The sequence below is a fragment of the Oreochromis niloticus genome, linkage group LG14 (assembly GCF_001858045.2).
Source record: "Oreochromis niloticus isolate F11D_XX linkage group LG14, O_niloticus_UMD_NMBU, whole genome shotgun sequence".
NCBI lineage: Eukaryota > Metazoa > Chordata > Actinopteri > Cichliformes > Cichlidae > Oreochromis > Oreochromis niloticus.
Genome location: NC_031979.2, coordinates 29,112,614 through 29,140,256, shown reverse-complemented (window position 1 = coordinate 29,140,256; position 27,643 = coordinate 29,112,614). Strand labels below are relative to the sequence as shown.

General features: G+C 42.5%; 1 long non-coding RNA gene across 7 annotated transcripts in view; it reads right to left on the bottom strand.

Moving 5' to 3' along the window:
- Positions 1 to 27,643, bottom strand: part of LOC102081077 (roundabout homolog 1) — a 221,376-nt gene that overhangs the window by 20,302 nt on the left and 173,431 nt on the right. For 6 of the 7 annotated variants that reach the window (XR_002056403.2, XR_003213826.1, XR_003213827.1 and 3 more), the window contains 15 exons: positions 22,098 to 22,255; positions 17,613 to 17,733; positions 15,954 to 16,092; positions 15,671 to 15,798; positions 11,630 to 11,638; positions 10,578 to 10,702; positions 10,216 to 10,387; positions 8,406 to 8,611; positions 6,519 to 6,600; positions 6,164 to 6,332; positions 5,910 to 6,076; positions 5,676 to 5,797; positions 3,755 to 3,986; positions 2,830 to 2,951; positions 1,122 to 1,293 (listed from right to left, as the gene is read on the bottom strand). This is a non-coding gene — a long non-coding RNA (roundabout homolog 1). The remainder of the gene's footprint in view (positions 1 to 1,121; positions 1,294 to 2,829; positions 2,952 to 3,754; positions 3,987 to 5,675; positions 5,798 to 5,909; positions 6,077 to 6,163; positions 6,333 to 6,518; positions 6,601 to 8,405; positions 8,612 to 10,215; positions 10,388 to 10,577; positions 10,703 to 11,629; positions 11,639 to 15,670; positions 15,799 to 15,953; positions 16,093 to 17,612; positions 17,734 to 22,097; positions 22,256 to 27,643) is intronic. The other variant, XR_003213825.1, reaches the window with a different exon arrangement.

Below are 27,643 nucleotides of genomic sequence, written 5' to 3'. Positions count from 1 at the left end.
AGGCACTGAGGCTACGTCTCCTTTTGGCTGCATCCCTTCTTACTTTGCCGTCTTCTCAATTTGTGGCTCTGTCTGGCCGAGGGAACGGAGCATGCCAATGTGACTAAGCAGCCCACAAGGGACTGTACAGGTATCTAGGCCGGGATGACGCATACAAGCTCTGAGTGTGACAAATGCATTTGGGTGAAGCGCTGGTCCCCGAGGCACATTGTTCCAGTGCAGTGTTGGAACATGGCAACAATCACCACAGGAACTCTTCAAGTGAGATAAATTGTATCAGTCACAGCCAATGCTTCTTCATGCCCATCCCAGCCCACTCAATCACACATTTGAAACCAGATGGAGCTCTTTCTCTCTCTGCCTCATCCTGCTATTCATGTGTTTTCCATCTCTCCCGAGTAGGCCAGCTCAGAGCTTTGGGGAATAAAAACTGACAAAATATCTCCAAATATTTGTCCATCTAGACTAAAAGAACAAAAAACAATAAGTAAATTACAACAACTGGCCTCTGAAGCAGGCTCCGCTGTGTGTCTTAGCATTAATAACATGTCATGTCTGAGCCCGGAGTGCAGGATTCATTATTGCCTTTGTTGTCTGAAGCGAAGCAGAGGCAGAAAACATTGCATCCTTGACTGGAGAATGGAGCAGGGTGCGGCAGTCAGCTCAACAGCTCTGCCACACAGGAATTTAATGTGCCTGTGTTAATCGTACTGCCAGCTACTGTAAACTAAAGCTATTTCAGACTATGCAAAAGCTGTATAAGACCCCCTGTCATTCAGACTCATCAGACTCCTGTGTGGCAGGTTTGATGATGTTTTTCTAACAATAATCACTCCAATTATAGTTTTAAAACATCGCGTATGATGTAAAAAGAGAAGACAGGCAGAGGCTTGCACATGGCTGTTCCCATAAAGAAGGGTATTACATAACTGTCTGTTTACTTGGCATTAAGTCCTTTTTCTCTAAAGCTCTTAATTTAAGATGTCTGGATTAATGCCATAATTATTTGTCAAATATTTGGGCTTCACTCAGTTGTGAGGATTGGCAGAAGACAAAGGCACTGAAGTAATGTTTTTAAAACAGGAAAAGAGGGGAGAGAACCAACAGTTGTTTCTACTCACCGAGCTGAAAGAAAGTGACATCACTCTTGACCCCTGGACCTGCACCAGTGCTGGCTGCTACCTCCACACTGTAGCGGATCCCCGGGGCCAGACTGGGAATCAGCACGGAGAAGGTTGAGCCATCAACTGTACGGTTGATGTGGTACCTAGTCTCATTCCCCAAGCACCAAATCTGCCATAACAGAGACAAAGATGAAGTGGAGATTGAGGCCATGTTATGAGCGTTTCGTGAGAACATTTAGTTTGGTAGCTGCCACTGGTCTTGTGCTCTTATAATAGGCTGGGGCCATTTAAGCACAATGTGGGTATTGTGTTTCATCTCTGAGGTAGGAAAATATGTTATAACTTATAACGTTTTACAGAATATGCTCAACACAGGCTTATTATTACTTGAGGTAGTCATAACATATCATGGAGCATTCTCAAACCAATTAAAAACAGTAATCATCTCCATAACCCAATTTTAGCAGAAGCTGCGAGTCCCTAGAAGGATGGCTGTCTCACAGACAAACTCCAACAGGGTCACAGAAGTATACTTTAACCTGGGATTAGGACTCAGAGACATCTACATCCTGTACCTCTGGCAGTCTGTTTTCTTTACCCCTCACCTCCTTCCACCAGTTAACTGTGTTAATATGCTCACTTCATCCAGCGTGTGTGTTTTTGCACTCTGTGATGAAAACTACAAAGGCTTGAAATTTCCTGTGCATCTTAAAAATTGTGGTGAGAAGCAGTGCCGCTGGGGACTGAGCTCAGTAATGAGCAGGGAACACTCTCGAACTGTACTTAAAAACCATGAAATTACTCTAAAGTCTATCAGCAGAAAACATTTACCTGGGAAATTAACAGTGGCTTAACTTTTTCACAGGCTCTACCTCATCTCCCTTTTTGCCACTCACCTATATTTCTTGTGACTCATAAAGGCTTTCCAATTAAAATAAAGGACTTCCACAGCATAATGTATGACAGGAGAGTGCCGTCCTATATTGGCCATTGTTAATGTGTGAATATTATCTGGTAAAGAGGTAGGGCAGGGGACTAATAGAGTTGTTACAGAAAGGAAGATACTGAGGTCTTTTGTCAAAAGTTTACTCTCATTCTTATACACACACTACACTGATGTCTCTACTACATCTTTATTGACAGCAGGCAATAAAGGCAAGTAGTGTGTTCTTCAAGGGAAACTTCTTATTTTCATTAATTCACTACAATCAAATATTATAAAATACACAATTTGCCTTGAACTCCTAAAAAAAATAACATTTCATCTTTACTGCACACACACACATCTGTAATCACAGCTTAAAGCCTCACTACAGCCCAGCAAATAATAAAAGTTAATAACATTTTGGGGAAAAATATACAACACTGATAGATTTTTACTACTAATTCACTTTTGAAATGCCACAAGATGTGTGAATTTACCACCTCCACCAGATGGCACTGTTTCACAACTGTTTCCACTAGCTTTCCAACTTCTGGAAAGCCTCTGAGCTTTTGTCAGCAGACACTGAGAGGTGTACAAAGGTATGCCTCATCTAGGAATTCATTACCTTTCCATGTCTATGTATTGTCTCTTTCTCTCTTATTCTTTTATCTGAGCATCTGCACCTCTGTTTTGTCTCCTTTGTGTCTCTTTCTGAACAGTCCCACTTGCTCAGACCTGAGGTAACTGCTGGCTGTTTGGTTTTTTTTTCTTCCTTGTTACCTTGTACTCCTGGACCACCCCATTCTGCTCCTCTTCTGGAGGGGGTTGCCAGGAGACGATGATGGCAGTCCCATTGTCCCCACTCTCTGTCACTGTAACCTTACGAGGAGGGGCACTGGGGGCTGGGGAGGTAGACAAAAGAAAAAAAAATGTTCATATATGATAGGGAAAATAAAGCCTAAGTGCCTACAGTCTCTCCCTGCTTTCTCTGTGCAATTTAGCTGTCAGAATTTCTTCTGTGAGTGACTAAAGCTTATGTGGGAGCAAATGACTAATTATCAAATTTATGATTTTTTTAATCTGAAACATCACTTTGCTAAATGTAAGTGTTTTTTGGGTAAAAGCAAACAACTGTTTACTCAGACAGTTATAGTGCCGGGGCATATGCTGCTGTGTGAGCGCCAACCTGTGATGGTAATTAAGCACACAAAAAAGAAAAGTCACAGTGTGCGTGAGTGCTACAAACAGACATTTTGCTGCTTATGAGAAAACAAACGTTATGTTTAGAACTCCAGAAACAATTATCAACACAATTGGAAACAAAAGGAGAATCCAGCAGAAAAAGATCAAAACACTCCCACACATGCAACACACAAAAACGCACGCACTCCAGTAAACACTCTGCACTACAAATTAAAATTTGCAGTTGGGTTTAAACCAAACCTCACAAGTCTGCCACAACCACACCCTTATGAAAAATGAGTATAACACTTGCACTGGAGTGTTGTATATTGCTCGCCATACCCAAGCATGCGTGAATACGACACAGTTAACGATAACATAATCCTGCCTGCCAGCAGCTGTTGTATTCTCTCACACATGCAAGCTGTGCATATAAAACGGTGTAAACATGAAAACATGCATGCACACATGCAAGCACTGAAGAACTCTCGCGCACAGCCGTACACATTCACACCCTCCCCACCTTCCTCCAGCGTCTTGCCAATTTTGACATCACTGTCTGTTCCCTGGAATTCATTGAAGAAGGGGCGGACTTTGAATTCGTATGTGACGCCCTTCCGAAGGTGCGGCACGACGGCGCTGCCCTCCCCAGGGGTTCGCACCTCAAACACGGCCCATTCACTCCTCTGTTGCCCCTCTGGTGAAGGCCTGTACATCACCTTGTAGCCCTGGATGTACTGTGACTGCTGCTCCACCTAGTGAACGCAACAGGAACAGAGGCAAAGGTGGTGTCAGCTTAACTGGATCATGCATGTCACAAGTAACAGTGGAAAATGATACGGCAGCGTAATAAACTGTAGCATCACTGGACAGCCGTGGATTCATGCAACCGATATGCCAGACGCAGATGGAATGGGGTGCTAACTCATCACATCACCCCTCTGTTTATCCATCCCCATCTTCTACATTTCTCCTTTCGAAAGTCTGTCTATGCGCCATTTGGAGCAGCAGTGATTTGTGCAAACCACACTATGAGGTCATTGGCCAAAGGTTCCTCCAAGTCTGGAGCTGCTTAAATAGGACCCAGACTCTCAGAACTGCCTGTCTCATCCTGTCCTGCTCTCTACTGACTGCTAAAGTCAGGAAAGAGAATAAAAAGTGCACCTTTATACAGGAAGTAGTAGTAAAAAAACCCAAATAAAAATACAAACAAACAAACAAAAAAACTGTGCAGCTAAATAAAGACAATTTTTTTTAATCTAGTGATAATTAATGTTGCTTCCAACATGGTTAAAGAAAAGAATAACTGCTAACCAGTATGCTAATATCCCTACGAGTCCCTGTGGAAGTGCAGGCAGCACTGGCTTGTAAAGATTTTAGTGATTTCTTTATCCCTCCCCCATAAAATATGCTGCTGGCTCAGGTGGTCTTCATTAAGCTGAAAACTGTGCAAGCATTTACCACAACACAAAGGAAAATGTAAAACCAAGAAACTGCACATTGAGAATAGATTTAACCCCACAAAACAAGGAAGTTGTGGTGCTCCCTCCTGTCATGTCTTTTACTGGAACATTCCAGCGAGACAGAGCAACTGGGCAGTAATGGTTTAAATCAGTCCTGACATGTCAGTATCCTTTTTACGTTTCCTCAGCCCCATTTATCACTCACTATGGCACTTCATAATACCTGGGAATGCTGGGGTGGCCTTGTGTCAAAAGACAGAACTGGGATTGTTTTTACCCCTTGGTGACCCCCATCCTATGGTCTAATATCTACTATGCAAGGAAATTGGTGGAGCGCAAAAATGTATTTGCATTTTTCCAAAAAGATACATTTATCAGATCAGTTACAGAAGGACATTGGTACTTGTTATTTAGCTTGTACCAGCAAAGAAAAATCACCACGAGCTGCCGTTTCTACTTCTTCCTCACCCACCTATCCATTTTAACATCTGTAAGCAATTTCTACTTTAGAGCATGAGTTGGCAGCTTCTTCCTTCTCACTCGTATTATTTTAACAGCCGTCAAGTGTTTTCAATCTTAGATGGCACAGTCTGGCATGGCACACACTGCTATATAGCACTACATGGCCTGTTGCAAGAGGTTGTGCTCTGAAGTCTAGCTTTTGGGTGGATGAGTGGTCCGCTATAGACAGAGCTGCAAATCTTTGGTTTCTGGCCAGCTGACCAGTTCAGACTGATGCCAGATGGACACTAAGAAAACTTGGACTGTGTTCCAGGCTGCTTTCTGCAGTGTCCTTTCTCTGTACGATGCTAGGATGTTAGTACATCTGCTCGGCTGAGTGGTCTGACAAATTGACCATAGGCCTATAACTAAACTAACCTTGAAGCTCTAGTGACGAGCTATACCAACAATCCACTCTGCAATCTGATCCTGAGAAAAAACAAACGACAACAGTCCATTCATTGCTAAAATTATACTCACTGTCCACTGAACCCTGACAGATGAGGAGGAGAGAATAGTGGGGTTGTGCAGGTGGATGACCGCATCTCCTAGCTCCCTCTGAATCTGACGATGGTCCACACCCTGACTGGTGGGAGGGATATCTGTGTGGAGGCGAACATAAATGAAAAATAGTGGTCATGTTTGAAAACTCCAAATGTGACATTATTATATTTTTAAATTTACATCAATAAGAAGTTATTATATAGTTCTCACCTTGTGTTTTCACAGCATCAGTGATTGGACTGGGATCGCTCAGCCCGTAGGCATTGGCTGCCCGTACTAAGAAGAGGTAGACTGCACTGGGCTTCAAGCCCTTCAGTACAAATGACTCAGTTTTCACATGCTCTGCCAAGGTCTGCCAGCTGCTTCCTGATGCATGACTGTGGACACACCACAAAGAGAATTAAGATTTAAAAAGCTTTCAATGAAGCCCTCCAGTTATTAGTTTGTTCATGGCCAAGCATTACCTGAAGGCTTCTATGATATAGGAAGTGGGCGTGGCTCCAGCATTAAGGTTAGGTTTCCAGGAAAGCGTGACAGAGCTACGGGTAACATCAGTGACCTCAGGTTTGGAAGGAGCGCTGGGGATCAGGTTTGGGTCAGTAGGTCTGTTTGGCTGGAATGGGGCCCCAGATTCTAAATGCAGAACAGAGAAAGGCAAATAATAAGGAAAACATAGTCTGCTGCTGTTTTCCAAAACCAGGGGAATGTGGAACATCTCCAAGGCTTATGTCTCTTGTTCTCCTTCAGTTTAAACAAACACAATCACCAAAATAAACGAGAAAAAAAGAATACATTTGTTAGTAAAGTGGTTAGGCTTACCTTGGACCTCTAAATAGGCTTTCCAAGAGGCCTCTCCACTGGGTGTGGAGGCAGTGCAGGTGTAGGTGCCAGTGTCACTGAGCTGAAAGAGGAGGAGGAGAGGGGAGGATATTTGTTTAAATGGAAATTATTTAAATGTGTCCCACGGTTTCCTGAACTGGGCTCTGCCTCTTGTTATCTTCACCCTACCATCATTGCTTTTGCTTATTGACATGCTGAAGGAGTCTGTAGCAGGCAGCTGTCATTGCCTGATAATCTCAATATCATCTCCTTTTGAGCAGAAACTGGGGGAAAGCAGCTGGAAAGGCCAAAAGTGGCAGAGCATACCTAGTCAAATGGAAAAGATTTTCACAGGATCATACACTAATTGGAGACCTTTTCTCCCCTTGCCATCCACCTGAATACCAAACATGAAAGTGACTGCTCTGTGCAACACATGTGGTATATGTTTAAACCTTGATTCATGATTCATGTACTTGTAGATGTACTGTAACTTTGCCAGACAAAGACAAGGTTCACTTGCATTTTGGAAAATGTGAACCATTGTGCAGCAAATGGGTAATTTAGTATATTTGTGGAACTGGGCATAACTGGAAAAGGGCTTATTTGTCTTTCTTTCTGACTAGTTTGTTTTGAATAAAAATACAATTTTAATAAAATTCTATTAATGCATTAGATTCAGGGGAAAGATTTCTTTCACTTAAAATGCAGCAATTTAAGAAAAACTGAAGAAACACATGTTCTCTTTAAAAAATAAAGTCAAAGTTCCGGACATCTGGATCTGGATCCAACCAAAAACAAATCAGAATTTCTTGGCTTGTAGCCTGAATTTCCTCCTAATTTAACTGAAATTTGTTGACAAGTTTCTAAGATGTTCAGCTCAATGGCATGCTAATAAGCCAAACATGAAACATAAACATGATGGCACAGATTAAAAAAAGGTACATTTTTAAAACTGTCTGTTCTGTCAGCTGCAGTCTCTGCCTCTGCTTAATACTAATAACTCTGTTACGGTTTGTTAGTGATTGATACTATTCTGCTTATGTTTAGACAGAGTAAAACAGAAAAAAAATGAAAAAGATAAATGTTTGAATCATGAAGTATAAACATATCCTGTCGACCTCTGTAGATACTTTTCCCCCACCCAAATAGGAAGAAAATTCATTAAAACAGTAACCTGCAAATCAATATGAATAAAATATATTACCCCACACATCAAAAACATCTTCATTAAAATATGTTCTGGTATAAATGACAAGTTCATTAATGTAAAGTGCCTGCAGAGTTTACTCTTCTACAGCAAGGGAAGGGTTCAAATGCATCTCTTTTCCTGCCTGGCGGCCCAGTCGCACTGCAATCTTGTCACCACAAGACGTGCCGGCATTCATCAGAGCGCCGCAAAATGACGTGACCTCCGACCCTGTGACGCCTCCATCTGGAAGACACGTCGTTACCCCCTCCTTGTCTCTACCTATAAGTGTGTTCAGCATCACACAGCTTGCCATGACACATAGACGTGTGCGCACGCACACACGCAGCCCACAGCGCCTGCTGACTGACAAGAACTACAGACTGTTCAACTTCACAGACTCCATTTCAGATCTGCGGCAACTGACTGACAGCCTGCTGAGGGTTGGCTGCTGGCAGGCAACACATGCTTTATTTACCAACCAGCAGGGGTTTGCCAAGCACATTATGCATGTGATATGGGCAGCCTTGAAGTCTATTTTAAATTGATTGAAATCATGTATTATATATAGTGTATATAAATACATGGCAAGTTAGCAGATTTTGAGTGAAATTATGAACAGCAGTGGGTACTACGCTGTCCTTTAACTTTGCTTGACATTAAAAACTGACTTTTTTTTTTTTTTAAACCTGTCTCACCTTTGCATAGCGTATCTGCAGTGCACCTGTGTCCAGCTGCTTGACCCTGGAGTCATGTGTGGACACTAAGACGCCGTCCTTCCTCCACAGGATGGTGGGTGTAGGGTTACCAGATGTCACACAGTTAAGAACAACCGTGCCATCCACAGCCACCGTCTGATTGGTTGGGCCTTGGCGGATGACTGGTGGCGGGCGGTCTGACACAACTGTGGAAGCAGGAAAGAAAATGGGCAATTATGTGGATAGCGCAAATCTGTGAAGGTTTCATGTGGTGTAGCGGGGAAAGAAAAGACAGGATTCAGTCAGTTATATCCAGCTTGTGGGAGTAAACACACAAAAGGTATAGAACGGTGAGAATTGGGTAAACAACCTTGTAACAATGAAAGAATGGGAAAACTGCAAGGGTAGCAGGAGAGGAATTAAATTCAATTTTAAGAACTGGAAGCAATTTTCTAATCATTCAACAGCAGGAGTCCAACTTAGCCAAATAAAAACAGTGTAATTAAAATGAAAGCGGCTCAGATACTTCAGTCCTCTCGCTGCAGATCCACCAGACGACTAGCAGTATACATAAAAACGCTTGCAGCCAACAATTCCCTGGCCCATCCCCCTGCCATAAAACACCAAACAGGGAAAAAAGGCTTAAAAAAAACACATCTAGCCAGAACAGACAAAGGTATTAGCATGAGGATGTTTAAACTCCTCCCTGTCTCACAGCCTGTGAACCCCGGGTGTTCAACACAAATCAAACAAAGACACAGAGTAAAAGCGTGTGTTTGACAGAAAAAGGATGTAATGCACAGAAAACGGCGGAAGACTTTAAATAATTTCTGCCGTTTGTGATTCATCATATTCCTACTATAGGTTTTCTGCCTCCCCCTGATTATCATTATTATTCATAGCGCTATTGATGACCACTGCTGTCAGCCCCACTGATTTACTAGCAAGTTGCATTCAGTGAGGAGAACTCAAATTAATATCTAACAGAGTGTAAAAGCAACACATAATGATGTATGTATGTGTGCGTAGATCTTCAGAACCATGCTGTGGTGTAATCTGTGGGCTGCTTTGTCTTTGCTTTTGTGCCGGGGATGGTGCAATTACTAAAACACTGTCAGCATGACCTGTAATTACCAAATCTGCCTGCGGAGAAGTGGTGGCCTCAGAGCGGCCTGCTCACTTTAATAACTGTTATTATTATCCAGAGAGCACGACAGAATGAGAGAGAGAGGAGGACGTAGATTTGGAGCACGCCATTGTAGGTCTTAAATGAAGAAGGACATTTGTTAAATGAAGGGATGAATCTAGGTGTGTCATAGACAAACTAATAGCTGCCCAGATTACTGTGGGAATGGTGGAAGTGAAGCCAAGGTTAGTTCACCAGGCTTGTCAGGGATTGGCTAGAAGGGTAATTAGAGGACCCAATCCAGACCTCACCACATGGCTACAGTCTTCCAACAGTAGACAGCAGCAAGCCAGCCATGGAATACTGAAGGAGACATTAGCCAGTGTGAAGCCAGTGAAGCCAAGTACTGCGCCACGGTCTGGGTGCACAGGCACCAGAGAGTCTCTACCTCTGACAGGAACACAACGAACTGGCCAGACCAGACCTCACAAACCTCACTTTGGATATTAATATGCTCTGAAGCAAAGCCACAGCATTACATTTGAACAGCATTATACCAATGAACCAAAGATTATCTGAAATTCCGAAGTATTATCCGAAGTATTCCTCTAAATTTCTAGTGTTCCTAATTCTCTCTCAGGCTTTGTTATATGCAAAAAGGGTGTTTAAAAGAAGTTTGCCTACCATCTGTGACCTCTAGCAGAGCCTTGGTGATCACACTGCCAGCAATGTTGAGGGCCTGGCAGCTGTAGTATCCCCCGTCTGAGCGCACAGCATCAGTGATGGTCAGATCCCCAGTCTGAGACACTGAAAATCGACTGGAGGGTTGAGGAGGTTGGTAGGAGAACAGCAGGTTCTAGAAAGGATGAAAAAGGATTACATGTGGTCACCATTTTTGTATTTGCTTGGAGCAAATCAACTGGACAGATGGAAGATTTCATTCTAAAGTGATAGCCAAGCATGTGAAATAAGCTTACAAATAGTTATTTACAAACCTTGGAATGAATTTTGAGATGAAAACTTTTACTGCAGTTTATTTTATTTACCTGACTACCTTCCCGCTGCCAGAAAATGGCCGGTTGTGGGTTTCCAGTGGCCTCACACTGGAAGGTGACAGTTCTGCCAACTCCAACCACCTGGTTCTTCGGTCTTACCACAAATGCTGGCGGTACTGGAGGACAGCCATGAAAATGGTTAGCCAATGAATAGACAAACACACTACTGCCTATTACATTTATCATCAGTTCTATGAATAAAAGACAAAGGAAATGTAACTGCAGGCCAATGTTCTTGTATTTAATCTGTTATTGAATCCGGCTCGTTTTTAAAACTTTGCATGATGTGTGCACAGCAGATCAAACAGTATGCTGATCAAATGCAAAAATGCAAGCATATTATTGCTGTAATGAATAGAAAAAACAAGGCTCACTCCTGTGCCCCTCATTTGCATGGGCAAGGGCATGGACCATTAAAATTTACATGGAAATGGGGAATAAATTTAAGCCATCTGTCCGTGCTGACACCCTCCAGTAGTGCAGACCTCAACCACAATGCCATATCCATGCATGTTAATGACAAAGTCCATCTTAGACAAAGTGTGGTGACACAGACCAATGTCACATGGTGACACTAGTCTCGGTCTGTGAGGACAAATAACCTGCATGTAGAGGTCGAGAGGCAGCCCAGTTTACGCTTTTAATATCAAAAGCGCTGTGGATATGCCCTCAAATGATACAACTCTGCACACATTTTCATCTTTTTTACACAGTGGCTGTATAATACATAAGAAAAGCAATCTGAAAACTGTCACTTGAAATACAGAAATAATTTGTCCATGAATAAGATGGGGTTTGGTAATGCATAAAAGGGGAAAATAATAGAATGAAATGGTGCAGCTTTACCTTGGAGGCCCAAGCTGAGTGTACTTTTTTTTTTTTTTTACCCATTAATGTCCTTTTGCCACTGTTGCCCGTGACAACTGAAACATGATTGCTGATTGGATGGTGGAGAGGTGATGTGAGGAGAATGGAGGGGGCTTGTGACAGCTTCCTGTCTCTGTCAGGGCGGTGAATAGGTGACGGGTGACATTTCAACTTACCAGACACAACTAAAAAGGAAACAAAAACACAACAAAAACCCAAAGATGAATAAATAAATATTAAACAGCATGACACAAAGAGGAGAGACAAGGAACACAATGTGATGTCCACATGTACAAATAATCATGCCATCATCAGTAAAACATGTCATATTTCATACTTCACTCAAACCCTTGGGACCACACGATAACATGCAGCAAAGAATAATTCCTGTGAATGAGTCAGAAAGGCATTGAAATGCATCTGATTCAATGTGATTTTAATTTGGGAAGGTGTTCAAGGACAGGAAAAATGGCAGACTAAGTGAAATAAAAAGGCACAGCGATATGAAGCACACAGACCAGATGTTTTATGCTCAGCAACATCAAGCTTTGTTTATCCTTTTTCCTCTTGTTCCAGGTGTTGTGTGAAGGTGAACATCCCTACACCCTTAATGAGGTTTAGAGCACCCTTAGGAATGGCTACACCACAGTCTCTTAAATGTAGCCTTGCAAATGTACCCCGGGACTATAAAAACACAAGGTGAATGTTAACTGTCACTCTCCGGTCATAAATCTCCCCCAGCCAATCACTCACCTTATCTAATCTGTCTGCTTCAACAGCTCCCTCGGAAACATAAACGCTGTCAGTCAGAGTAATGACCAACCTCTTCCTCCTCCCCCTGCCTATCGCTGGCCTTTAAAATGCAAATAGCACGCACATCAAACAAACCTAGAAGATGCTCAGCACTATCCATGTGTGAGATGCTCCAGGAACACACAGTCATGTGAACATACACAACACCCCCTTCACCTTGCAACGCTTCCTCACACCCATTCATGTGTGTCTAAGCCTTTAATTAGGTAACCCTACCTCTCCCATGCTGCTGTGATCACAATTGTGGACCTGGTGGGAGAGGAGATCTTTAAACCTGACCTGGCTACTTTGTTGTGAGCTTTCTTCTGGCTCACAGGGCAGAGGTTAGTCTATCGATGAGCTGATCAGAGTGGCCGAGGAAAACACCGAGCACTGTGGCATCCAGCCCAATAGGAGGCAGACTATGTACCAAAGACCACAGCAGAGATATTTATAGGAGTTTGATCGAGGCTGCTGTTCAGTGGGCCTGTCGTCAACACAAGACTCAGGCTGCATGCAGAGGATTTGGCCTGATTAATAGCAGCTCCCACTGGGAGATGTACATCATACTTTATTCTGTCCCTCGCTGAGATTTTGTATTCTGTACATGAGCCGAAGTGAAGATCTCACAACAACAGGCAAATATTTATTATCACAGGTTTTGGTTATTATAACTCTAACTGCACACACAAAGCCGGCGGGAAAGTTCCTCTCATTCACTCTGTTTTGGCACCAGTTCCAAGTCTCCTTCCAGACCCTTTACATGGGTTATTAGCAGCGCTGCTCTGGGGACCACCATTGCATTCAAGACCTTTCTGCACATAAATCACGGCTAAGGACAAACTTAACCAGCTGAGAAAAAATAACACATCAACTTTTTTAAAATTCTGTGCACTACAATGTGAAACAATGTTTAAATTCCTCTGCCATTCACTAGCAAACTAATTAACAAACATACTGCATAAACATTTTCCCCATGCCCACTGTAGTGTGTTTTTTTTCTAATTCTTAAACCTTATAGATTTTGTATTCTCATAACTTAATGAATAGCTGAACAAACCATCTCAGGACTACATTCTCACGTGGCTTAGATTAGCTATTTTACAATCAATGTATAAATAGAGCTGGTGACTTGGCCAATTCTGTGTTTCTTCCATCAATCAAAAGGATATTTTACTTGACATATTTATAAGACCAGAGGAGCTGTAACAGACTGACAAACACATGTGTAAGACAATAATTCACTGATTAAGTTAGTAATGAGAGCAGAGCGCATTGAAAGAAAAATAGCCCCAGGCGCCACTTTCACAATGTCGTCATTGTTCGCTGACAATCTCACCACAGAAAGTGTGAAAATCTCCCCATCCATACAGAACAGCATTCTTCTCAGAAACTGTCCCGCTCTAAAAGAGATTAGCTTTGAAGGCCAGTATCTTTAATACTGCGTGACTCGCTATAGTTCTAATATTTTTTTGCTCAATCAGCTTCAATGATAAAGACATTTCATAATGGCATTGTAGGAAATGACTTCTACATTGAACTGTTTTTTAAATCCAGTTTTAATTAAACTGGTTTTATCATGCATTTACACATGACCACACATTTAGAAGAAAAACTTCAATTCAAAGAATATTTATATTAATTTCATTTCAGCCTTATGTGCCCCTTTACTTTTCAGGCTTAGCAATATTGCCCTACTTTGAGTTTTGATTCAGGGCAACAGCAATGCCCACTGAACCCACAGGCTAAACGACTGCCCCCCATAATACTGTTGTCTTTAGTACTATAGCGGCATCTTACTACCTATACATCGTTTACTCTACTTTGGCCTGCTCAGACCTACAATTACCCAGCTTTTCTTTCCATTCCTGTGCCCACATCTGTAATTAGAAGCATGTCATTTCCGGGCGTGGGACTGTGGCCTGCTAGTCTTTAATTAGCTGGACTACTCAGTGGCCACAACCTCGATGGCCTCCTTATGTCCTGGTCTGAGTAAAACTCATGAAATTCAAGGATAAATGGAAATGATTCTAGGAACTTGGGTTTAGGCATCAGCCATCGTTGGATTTAACGTTGCATTAGCTCAAGGAGTCATATGATTTAAGTTATCTGCTATTCACCTGGTGTTACACTTGGAAAAAAAATTGGTTTCTAACTCTGTGGAGGTGGTTTTTCTTTGCAGTTTAAGGTTTTTCTGCACCTTTCTAACTCTTACAATATGTGGGCTTACAGTAATGTATGAAAAGAGGGTCAGGGCTTTGCTTCTCTTCTTCTCCACACAGCAGGGAACTGGCCCGAGGTTAAGACATTTAATTTCCACTCAGGACAGGAGAGGTTTTAGAATTTCAAATATGACCCTCGCTCAGGAGAACAGCTTATTGAACTGGTGCATCAATGCTGTTCCCTTTCATTAACTAAGCTTTCATCAGGGAGAGAGAAATAATGAAAAAAGGCAATAAGAGAAGTAGATTTATTGACGGGTTTATTGGCAGGTGTGCCTAATCTTGCTCCTCGGACCAATCTGAAGATCGCTGTCTTGTGGAGAAAAGCAAGAAATAATTGCAAAGGGTAGCCATGTGAGGATGAAGTATCTTTTTTTAACATGTGGGGGTTGGCAGAGGAATAGAATTGCCTTGTCTCCTTAAATCTCGGCTGTGCAGACTGCTGGTAGTGACATTAATATGACTGACCTCACTGGAGAATTCTTTCTCCCCCTCTATCCTTTTCACCACAATTGCCCCCAGCCCCAAATCCCAACCTGTTCTGCATCATTGGTGAGGCACCTCCATGACCAACATACTCAATGCCCTTCCATCCAACACCACTAAGCTCCCCCCTCCTTCCCTCCCGTCTTGTCTCACCCGACTCTCAGCATTCCCCCTTAGTTTGCCGTTAAATGGTCTCTGTGTTCCTCTGATTCTCAGGAGGGTTTGGGGGGTGATCCCAGCCCCCAATTCCTCTGAATGGTTTCTTTCTGAATGTTCATACTCTGTGACCAGCTGCTTTATATTCCAACTGTATTAATAAGACATCCAGTTGAGACGGCCACTGGAGGCACTGAGATATTCCATATTTTCACAAATACTATTGTACGTCTTAAAATGTGAAGGAAGACAGGCCTCCGGAGTAATGCCACTTGTATAGGGCAAATGAAATCGACTACAGCCGAGCTCTCATGTGCTCTCTACAGCTGTTATGGATTTTTGCGTTTTGTTTTATTAGAAATCAATCAGCTAATTGAGAGAGAATAGCTGAAAGTGATGACCATGTGGTGCTAAAGCTGAAGACCATTATTGCACCGTAGCTGGGCTAAACTGCATTTAAATCAGGCAGCACAATAACACAAAATGGAAATGAATTCAGAATAGCTGTCCAAGGGGCCATGAATAATATATCTGTAGGACTATAGGAGTATTTTGTCTTACCGTGGACAGTGAGCGTAGCTGATGCCTCTGCCTTGCCCACCATATTCTCTGCCACACATGTGTAGGAGCCCACATCAGCAGAGACCAGACGACGGATCTTCAGGGTGTGGTCCTCACGAATTTCATACCTAGGTTAAAACAGGTCCTCATATATCACATGTTGTCAAAAACACAAAAACGGTTGCAGACAAAGACAAAAGCGAGGGTGGATCAAACAAAGACAGGGAGTGTGTGACTTATGCAGGTATTGTGGGATGAAAGGGGACCAGTTGATGAGTCATACCTTCCTTTCGGCAGGTCACCATCATCTTTCCTCCAGCGGACAGTGGGAACTGGATCGCCACGGGCCTCACACCTGAACTCTACGCTTTGGTCCACTAACACTACCTGACTACTCGGGCGACGGACAAAGCTGGGGCGCTCTGCAGAGATGAAAAAGAGGACGTAAATGAACACACAGCAGTCCTTCAATCATGTTTTTTTAATAGGGCTAAAGCTTTGATTCCATAAAAAAAAAAATCTCAGATCTCACTTCCGTCCAAATAAAAAAATATACTAAAAATAAATCACAGTGAAAAAAGCCAAGTTTTAAAAAAAAGAAAAAGAAAAGAAAAGGCAAAAACAGTCATTTTGTATTTATTTAAACCGAGCTGTCAGTGTTCATGCTAATATAATCTCTCATTATTATTCAGTTTCTAGTACGTGTCAGTTCACTAAATGAGTTTTCTGATTTGCTTTCCTCTGCTGTTCACCATTTTCTCTCTTTTTAGTGCAACTTCCCTTTACTTTGCCCTACTTTACAAGATAAGCACCACCACAAAGATTAAATGAGCTTAGACTTTAGAAAGTCAAATTGCTCAGGAAATAGATTTAGAGCACCTGCATGTTTTAATAAAAAAAAAATATTGATGTTTGGTGCTAAAGTATTTTTATTTGTAAATTCATCATAGAGCCAAGCTATAGCAATATTTGAATCCCACCCCAACTAAGATAGACACCTATAAGACAAAATCCAGTATACTATAGAAGCCAGATGGTATATACTACTCTCGGTCCGACTCTCTCTGCTCAACAAGTCACAAAAGTTTAAAAAAAAAAAATTATATTAGTAATTTATAATATCATAACGAGCTTGTAGAAAAATAAGAAACATCTCTCACATCTCTGAGCTTGTCTTATCACATTCCATCAGATGGGACATGGTGAATGGACTGGTTCTTATATAGTGCTCTTCTACTCGAGCAGGCAATGCACTTTTTATACAGGTCTCATTCAGCTTCTATCCAACATTCACATACACACCCCGATGAATGCATTTGAGTAACTCGGGGTTCATTATCCTGCCCAAGGATACTTTGGCAAGCAGACTGGAACATCCAGGGATGAAACCACCAACATTCCAATTAGTAGATGACCTGCTGTACCTCCTGAACCACAGCCACATACCATGGTTAGTTGTAAGGACAACTAAGATGAAGAATTTCTTGATTATGACACTCAGAAAAGTAGAAGGAGTAGCCCTTGTGTATTCTCAATTTATTTCACTGTAATTTTCTTAGCTTGACAAAAGGTTTCTGGGGAAAGGAAATAAAGGAAGTGAAGAAGATGATGCTAAAAATCAGGAGTCTGGACAGGTTCTGTGCTTAGGCCAGAGAGAATCAGGGTCAGAGGTCAGTGACGGTGAAACAAGATGCAGCTGGGAAGCTGCAGAGAACAGCCTGAGATTCATAATGAAGTGTGAGATTGGAGGTAATCTCACACTTCATTTGATAAAGGTCAGTGACACCATTTAGTAACCTGGGAGGGAGACGATCATAGCTTAACATCTGGATTTTGTTTTTATTCTGTAGGCCAAAAAAAAGAAAAGAAAAGTGTGTGGCTGTTGCATGTTTTGGGGGTAGCATTAGAAGCAGAAAAAAAGACAAAAATCTAAGGTACATACCAAGCACTGTAAGTTCAGCTATTTCGCTTTCACGTTCTCCAACCATATTTGTGCCGACGCACACATACTTCCCAGCATCGCTTTTCCGGGCATTTGTAATCATCAATTTCCCTCCACGTATCTGTGAAAGCAGAAGAGAAGGTGATAGGCTTTGTATGGAGAGAAAAACGGCAATATTAGTCTGAGAGACACTTGGGACTGGTTGTTGACACACAGAAAACAGCAAAGCCCAAACATTAGGAAACATTTCCTGATTGCACTCAAGAATTCCAGCGAGCATTTATGTACCAAAAGCCCATTACAACACCGTGATAAAATGCACTCACAAACATATAATGGCTTGATGGGACAGAGGCTTTTCATTGGGTTTTTGCTTTGAGCTTATGGAGACACAGTCCAACCGGATGACTTTAGTCTATAGTTGTTTTATGCTGTTTGCAGTCACATTCAACTTGACTCTAAGCCACTATCAGCTGGCCTGTTTCTCCTCAGGGTATGCCAAGCTAAAGAATACTTTTCAAATCCAGCAGAACCACAGCTCCCTGAGGTAACACCTGAGGCATTTTCTATTTTTTTTAATGTATGTGCATACAACTACAAGTGAGAGCAAGTGGACGTTCATTCAAGCACACATGAACTGCATACACGTATACACAACCACACACACACACAGAGGAGAAAATGTGTGTTTGTCCAGGTGAATGTCATGTCTGTTATTTCCCAGGGCTTTGATTACAGGCCAGAGGGGATGCTTTGTTCTCAGGCAGTCGGAAAAGCAGTCCCGGTCCCAGCACAGGCCCCTCAGCCCTTCTCTCTGCTGACAACCATGCCAGTCAGCAGAGATGCAGACAATAGCACGGTGCACGGTGATCTCTGTGCCCCGATAAAGCTTAAGGTTTTAAATGCACACATCAGCCTGCAAGACCAGGACCACCCCCTGCAAGCATGTAATGGATAGCTTCATTAGGGAACACCTGACACACAGTATTGCAACAATCTGCTTCAGCCATGACCACCGTGTTAAGCCCAGTTACACATGTAGTCACATGGTGCTAGGGCATCTCATCTATACCATTGCACTTCACATAGTCAAACAGCATGTTTTCATCTGTTTTTGCAAAGTAGTTGCAATAAGTTTAATTTTCTTGAAGGACAACTTTGGACAGCAGAAACATTCTTCTGGTTCTGCGGCATTCCTCGGCCCTTCACCCCTGATTAATATTCATGGTAAAGCAGGAGGCAGAGGGACTTGAAGAGGCTTGGAAGCCTGGCTTATTTAGGGCACCCTGTGGTGCTGGAGGGGCTTGAAGTATCATTATGTTACTGTTTGTTTGAGGAAAGGCTTAACAGCTAAAACACTGTGACGCTCACAAAGGCCCAAGGTCAGGGCAGACCATGCAGCAGAGAAAGAGGGGGTGTACTGTTGGTTCCACAGGGCTTTGACATGAGGAACCACTTAAGGCCCCTGTTCCCTCTATCCATATCCTTACCTCTGTGAGTCTGTGGCAGTTTCCCATTCTCTGAAGGCATATTTGGAGTGCCAGAGCAGCAGGGACTCTGAGAGCTGGCTAAAGTAAATGAATGCAGCAGCGGTCCTCTTTTTTCTGCATGCATATCCTCTCAACACAACACAGTGCAGCACACTGGCTGCTGAAAGCCCCAACAATCTGACCATTATCCCTGCAGTAGAGGGAGATGGCTCTATCCTGTTGCCTTTTGTCTCATGTCATTTGGCAATGCTGATAATGCAAAAGCTCCCATTCAGCACCAACTCTGTTGGTATTCACACAGCAGTTCATTTTCCAGGCCGATAATTAGCCACAACTACAGCACAAAACGAGAAGAACAATGTGCTGCATTTTGGCCATTTATGATGCTGCCGACAGACTCTCTCTCTAACGAGACAATGGTCTAGGCTTAAATACTGGCATTTTCTCTTTTTCTATTTAGTTGTCCCTCCCTTATTGTTCCTGGAAGACCATTTAGACAGAGTTGAGAGGGATGTGGCCAGCTGCTGCTAGTGGCACAGCAGCAGGGTAACTTACTTTTTATGGCTCTGTGGGAAACCTTTCGCATGAAGTCATGAATATATGTGAAATGGCACACAAAGTAGGGACGTATACAATATCAGGCAGGTGGTTTTAATGCCGTGCTGGATCCATGTGTGTCACGGCACACAGTGTGCAGTAGGTGTTTACGTATAGCTGGCTAAAATAGATAGCACATAGAAGAATTCCCTGCGCTCTCTCTTCCTTTCTGGAGTTCATTCCCTCCTTTTTAAGCTATAGCCAGTAAATCCAAGCCATCCCAAACCCAGTATAAAGTGCAGTGCAGAGAGAAAATCCCCACTGCAGGTGGTTTGGGACCTTGCTCTGATCAACAGTGATCACCAAGGAGACTGCACGTTTAAGCATGCTGCATGGCGGGAGAAGCGGATTGAAACCAACATAACAATGCAGACTGGATAGGGTGGGGTTTGACGAGCTCAGCTGTTCATCACATTAAAAAGACCTCTGCTTCTCCCTCTATGGTCATTCATTGCAACCAAATTTACTATACCATAAACAAGCTTGCCGTACGATTTTTCTATTTCTAATACAACTTGATCTGTTAACATCTGTCACCACAGTTGATTACACATATTCCGATTGCCATTCATGACGTCTGGCGCTACTTTTAAAGTGGTCATTTGGGAACACTCAATCTGTACGGTTTTGTACTTGACAGGAAGTTTACAGTGAGCAACACCAGCTGGTCCAGACTGTTTTTAGTTCCACAGAAGGCCCAACATTGCTCCAAGCTACAAGGACACAACTCTGAGTCATTAAGCATAATATAATAAGAATAAGTCATAGCTTCCACTATTCTGGGTGTAAAATCAGTATTATTGCAGAAACAGGAACAGTTTATTCGTGTTGTTCTTAAATGAGCACAAACATAATTGGGTGGAAGAATGTGTATGTGAGGCATGCATGACACTGAGATGAAACAGGACTGCTTTATCTTCAACGAATGAGGTAGTCCATTAGATAATAACCAAGACTGAAAGGGTAAAGGATGACAGAGATTAACATTCCTTTTATTTTACAGAAGATCAAATGTTCAACATGAATAGTTTTGATGTCGGTTTAGGAGAGAACACTATCTGTGATGCAACAGTGGGCAAAGATAGCTGCTGTGCATACAATAGCCAGATATGCACTATATGAATGTGCAAATACTACACTAGATTCCTCCAGTCAACAAAGTCCACTGCGTAGTGAAATTTTCATGCTCCTCAATGACAACTGACTAAACTCAGAGACAGATATGATTTAATTCTCTTTAAACCAGATTATGCGCTTGTTTCTTTCAATTATGCTGTGCACCGTCCAGATTTCCTGAATGTGCAGCTTAGGAAAAAAAAACTGAGAAAGAACAGCTACACTGTTAAGGAGCTTGGGGCTCAATATATCCAACCTCAACTCACCCTCGCTGTGCAAAACTGTGTTTAGTCATGAACAGCTCTCCGCTAAAGATAGCCAGCAGCGATAAATCACAATTCTGACCTGCCCAGAAAGTTTTATTATATTGTGCACAAGTAGCCCAGGCTGGCTTTTCAGCAACAGACTGCAGGCACACTGAGTGGAACATCTTTATTAGTAGCTTATATTTATTATCTGGGCAAGATTAGATTTTCCACGACTGTACAGTGAAGTTCAGTACATTGTCAGCACTTGGGGGGCCAAACTCTTTGATTGCTTAAAAATTGTACAATGTGCAGCCAGAATCTTAAAATCCATCTAGTCAGACTGTTAAAATGTGATCCAGGCGCACTACTAACTACTGCCTACTCACTACCTGCTTGTGTTAGCCAACTGCTGAGTTTGACTTACTTCTAGCGAGCGCAGTATAATTAAACCCAAGTAAAAATCTCCTGCTCAAGAAGAATTACTACAGACACACACTTTTGCTACAGAGTGTTTAAGCTAGGGATAATCAGGAAACATCTTCAGTAAGCAAGCATGTAGAGCTGACTGATACTGTTGTGCTGGCCTGGGTGCTATTTTAATTAAACTGAATAACTGGTGGTTTGGTTGTAAATGCAGATAGTTGTTTTGATTCTGCAGTCATTCCTGCTGCTGCTGAGTGCAACTTTCTTCGATTCCAGTCAGCTCATTTCTTCCTCCTGATCTACACTTCTCCTGGTTGATTTCACCAGCAGGCCATCCCTAATCAATGCAATGCTGCTGGCTAATGGAGCAAGACTAATTCCATACCTCAGTTATTAAGTGTAGAAGGCATCAAGATTGGGTATTTTGGGTTTGGGAATTGCTATTTGTGAATAATGAGCCGAACAAATCAATCTTTCAACAAACGGTGAGGTGGTGGTAATGACTTGACCTACAGTACTAGGTCATTCTCTCTCGTAGATTTAAACAGACCATCTTTTTATACAAAGCAGTCTCTAAGCTTCAGTACATGTCAGCGATAACAGTTACTTACAGTAATTCTCTCATCTCTGTCGTCAATATTCACTCCATCTTTTTTCCATGATATGGTGGGTTCAGGATGTCCACGAGGAGGCTGACACTCCAGGACTGCCGGCTCTCCCGCTGCCACAATCACATCTGCAGGATTTTGTCTGAAGTCGTCACGTAGAACTACGAGAAAACACACAAAAAAGAGAAACATTTAATGAAATGCTAAAATGTATCCCTCTGGGGACGGTATGAAAAAGGAAGAACGAAAGAAGCACGCTACTGAGGTGTTTTAAAAAAACAAAAAAAACCCCAACACTTTAAGTCAAGTTGCCTTAACACGCATAACTGGCTCTGCATCAAATGACAAAATGTTGAACATATCTCACTTCTGATTTACTCCATGCAGAGGATCAGTGTGTACTAAAGAGTCTGTCTGTTATTGCATCTTCATCTCTCCTTGACCTTTCATATTTAGATATTCTGAATTCAGGCGCCCATTCTATTTTAACATGCTTGAAAGCCTACCGTAGATCCAATCTGCCACTCTTGTCTTTTTGATTTTCCCTGCTGGAGTGCTTTAAAATAGATGACACAGCCATGGATTTTCATGTTTTTGGATACATGAGTTCCACTTTGTCATTTAATTATTTTTGGTGGAGAGTAATTTGATAACGAATAGATGTGGAGGTTTTAAAATATGAACTGAGTAGTTCTGTATACATGGCTGCACCTAAAAATCATTAGTCTTTGCCTCCCTGCCTAATCAGACTAGTAGATTAATATCATTAATAAGTGGACGTCGCAACAAAGTAGATAAATGCAAATCCACTTTCTGAGGGGCAGACAAACTTCATATCAATGAGCTCATAATGTGCAGTGTTAAAGATAAACTGGAGGAGAGAAGGTTATGAAAAAGCAACAAGCTCCTTTTGGTAGACAGTGTGCCAGTAATCATGTTTCCAGCTCCAATGCATATATACATATAAAATATATAAAAACAGTGTCTGTATCCTGAAATTCAGGCCACACACCGAGTAGGGAAGATGAAGGCACAGATCAAGGCACTGTGTGCGTGTGCATTGCTATCTGTAGGTAAAACCTGAAAATTATGTGCAAGTTGTTCTTTCTGCATTTTGAGGATAAAAGTTGCACTTTAGCCATCTTTTTGTCTCAGGCTCCTTAGCTTGCTCTAAAGTCACCTCAGTCACAGATCAAAGTCAGGCTCACCGAAGGACCCCTCACCTACTGACAGCCTACAAATTCCTGACTAAACCCTTTAAGCACTTAATTGGTCATTGGCAAGCCCAGATACTGCTCTCTGTTTCTTGTAACACTGAGTATTCAGTCCATTAAAAGGAACTTTGTTTTAGAGGGAGATGGCCTGTAATGGCTTCCACAGTCCTGTTGCCTAATCACACCCACGCCTCCCCAGAAGCATCTAAATTCCAAAGCATGCGGCAGCATTTATCAGAAACAAAGCAAAAGGATTCACTGGATATTTTGTGAGTTATTTGCCATTGCACCATCAAGAGAAGGCATGGGTCCACAGATCTATTCACACTGTGCTGTATACAGTTGAAAGGCAATTACATGTGTAACTCCCTAAATTTTCAGCCTCTCACTCTAATTCATCTCACACTCAGCAGTGCAGCTGTGTGCTGAGTTCATGCTGTATGGTTAATAGCAGATCGAGTCATTCAGGAATGTAAACACCAAACATCCGATCCATTAGAGCACCAGCTCCATCTGAAGAAACTGTCTCTGTTTGTATCAGCAAATCCAGCTTGTCCTTAAGAGGATTATTGTAAAAGTCAACCTAATGTACCAAGGTATAAATATGCTGCATCAGTTGGAGACAGTGATTGATATTGATCAAGAATATGTACATTGAAGATATGAGGGAAATCATATTTTTCCTTTGAGGTAAATACAGTCTTTCAGTGCCAGGGAGTGCGAGTTCAGTAACGTTTAACTGTGACCTTAATTGCACACAGTCTTCTCTCACTGTGTCTCTACTTTCCCTGCTGGGCTCACTGTATCTCTTTTAGCTAATATTCACAGGCATCTGTCCCTCTGGAAAATAAAGAATGATATGCTCGGAGGAAAAGAGGGAAAACGATGCTATATTGACTTGTTGGAGGCCCGAGGGAAAGCTGGCATCATTCAGTGTTTACACCAACAGTGCACTGACCCCCCCTTCAACAGCACTCACTCCCCCACCTCACGGCCTTTCTCCACCTCCAAACCAACACCTCTTTGTTATAAACACAGCTGAGTGCAGCACAGCAGACAACGCTGAACATCTGCGTAGTGGAAAACAAAATCCTCTGGGATTGAGGAGGAGTGAGCAAGAGGGAGACAGAGGCAGCCAGACAGTCTGTGAGATCGACAGACAGACTGAAATCTGGATGGGGTACAAAGCCCCAACTCTTTCCCCAGAAGCCCCATCAGAGCTGGGGCTGTGGCAGAATCATTTTGCCTGCCCCCCAACTCATGTAAATAAAAGATCCAGTATTGCTCCTTCCTGTATTCACATATATCCCTGCTCGCTCCTGTTTTGGGACCCAGAATTCTGGGGGAAAAAAAAGTGATGCAAGGCTCTCACACTACGTGCTGTCCTGTAAGTGTGTGCGGTGCAGTCTGTATCTGTGTTTGGGATAATGAGCCTACTCTACCATTCTGTCTCTCTAGTGAGCCTGCAGCTGTCCCCTTGCAGATAATATTTCCTGGGCTATTAACAGAGGGGCCAAACTCAGTGTGTGTGTGTGTGTGTGTGTGTGTGTGTGTGTGGGTGTGAGAGCAAGAGCGAGAGAGAGAGAGGGAGAGAGAGAGAGGAGTGTATGCGTGTACAGAGAGATTTTCAGTTTGTAGCTTAATATGTGGAAATGAGCCAAAGTCACAGGTCCCAGCATGAAGACGCCTCTTTGTCCGTCCTGGATTTGCACAAATATGCTGATGATGGGATGGAACAGAGTGGATATCCGGACCTGGACAGATATCAATACGCTTTGTCAAGGTAAAGGGATGCATTCTGCCCTGCATTTCCTCTTTTCAGGAGTGGAAGAACAAAACATGTTTTACCTCACCTGGCTGACATGGCTTGCTACAAGACAAATAGCTGACTATGCATAAAAAGGGGGAAAAAAAAAATCATTCATCAAAGCAGAGTCTTAGCTTGTAGTGGCAAACATCTGTTGGGCTATATTGTACTGTATAATAAATCTGTCTCCAGGTCCACAGTAGCAAATTGGAGCTGTGTTGAAGCTAATGCAATTAGCTGCCATCATTTCTTGCATTCAAACCCCCCTTTAAAGGTCAGGTGAGATGGCTGCTCTCAGTTCTGAAAACTAACAGGTTCATCACCCCCACAAGCTATCCCCTGTCCACCCACACAAATGCACACACACACACACACACACACACACACGCACACACGCGCTCATTCACACACATAAACACACACTCTTTTCCTCAGGAAATTGAAAACAGATGTTTAAATGTCAAATTAAAATGAGATTCCCGTGCTGCCCTCCAACATTAATGAAAATGAAGACTTAATGCCACACACCAGTCTGGGTGGGAAGATCAGATGAGCTTTGTTCTGAGGAAATTAAACCAAGTAAAACAAGCTCTTCACAAATCTTTAGAGGGATACAAAAAACAGACCCACCAGGGAATTAAAGGTTTATCAGAAGGCACCCGCACTCAATCCCACAGAGACACAGAGCACAGCGTGGGTCTCGCCTTTGGCTTTGGCTTTTTCTTCAAAACAGAATGGACATGGCTATCTCCACAACGGAAGCAGAGGGAATGACAGGAGAGGAGAAAGTGAATTAATGAGAGGAAGAAGAAAAGTAGAAACAAAAGGAAGAAGAGACTCTGCTCAATGTATAATGCAAGACTGCTTCCTTTTTATCCGTCCTGGTTTCCTGAAGGTAGTTCAAGTTCACAAGCTGCAACATTGTCGGGCTATCAGGGGCCAAATATCATCAAATGCTACCTGAGGATATTAGACAGAGATGGATGTGCAGCGCAGCGAACACCAAGAAAAATATCAAATGGCTAAGCAGCCCCAGATGTTACTGGTTAAATGTGACTGCTTAAATCCTCAGCTGTAGCAGAAATGCATAGTTTTTTTTATTTTGCACTGCAGGAGTATTTACTATTAAAGTGTCTCTATGATTCAACGTGATTGAGATGTTAAAGTCTTTGTACATGCAAAATATGTACATAAGAAATGTTTAAAAGCATGGAAATATTAAATAATAGTTTACATGTAAAGAAAGAAAACATCCACTAAATCTCCTCTTTTCTGGTCAAATAACAGATTTATGTGCATTAAACTAAAGCTTAGAGTGGCTGAGCTCCCCTCCAGTCCATTTCTACTGACTATTCAACATAAATCCTCTGCCCCATCATGAGTGTTGTTTACGCCATAAGCACAAACCTGGCCTAATCACAGTGTGGCTCTGTTGTATGCTTCCATACTGATGCTCTTCACCTTGCCTCCAGCTCTGTCCTGCGATACAGACAGCTCTCATTCGCTCACTCAATGCATCTCCAACTTTGTCTTTAAATTTCTCTCCCCCCTCTCAGCATTTGACCCCCTTATCTTACCTCTCTTTCGGCTCACACACATTGAGCGGCTTACATCAAAGACAGGCTTATAGCAATGGTGTGTTAACCCATGGCACTCTACTGCAAAGGCTGTTGCAGGTGGATAATTTGCCAGAGGCGTGCATACTGTGTGTCTCTGCTTGCACTGTATAAATCTGTTTTTTTGCTGGTGGGTGTGAAGATATAACAGGACTCCTGGTGCACTCTGGAGAATCACTGCCTCCCGCCTCCTTCTTGTTTCTTTGCTCCCCTCTGACCCCACCACCAGAGAGTAGAGACTGGACACAGCAGACGTGCCTCTCTTTCTGGATCTGACTGGCGTTCTTCTGCTCTGAGCTTATTTCCTCTTGCCCACCGTGCAGAAAGTCTTACTCGTCTGTCCAACAGCAGCCAAGCCACACTGAGCATGCACATAATGCTGTCTAGGACAGATGATTGCAGATACAAACTTCCAACTCATGAACATATATCCAAATACAAAGATAAAAACTGACAAACAGGGCAGCTGAAAAAAGTAGCTGACATCATTGTGAAGCCATCACAGATTTTCCACTTGTAAATGTTTTGTTCTTTAAAGAATTGATTCATAGCTTTCGCATTTATATTTAAATTCTGGGTTTATAAATCACATAGAAACCAATCAAAGCTCCCCAGACAACCGTGACATTCAGTATGAGGTCACATCTGCAGAGTCACATCGGTAAAAATGCTTGACAGCCTAAGTGCATGGTTGACCGTAAGATATCGCATGCACACCCGTAAATATGTCAACAAGAGCAGAAGGACTATTACCCCACTGGCCTTTAGGGTTTGCACCTGCACGCCCCGAACATCATGAGGTCATCCTACAGAATGTGATGTCATGTCACGGAGCAGAGACAGGATGTCCCGATTACTCCTACAAACAGAACTAGCTTGAACAAAAAAGTATGGGAGTCCTTTTGTAAATAA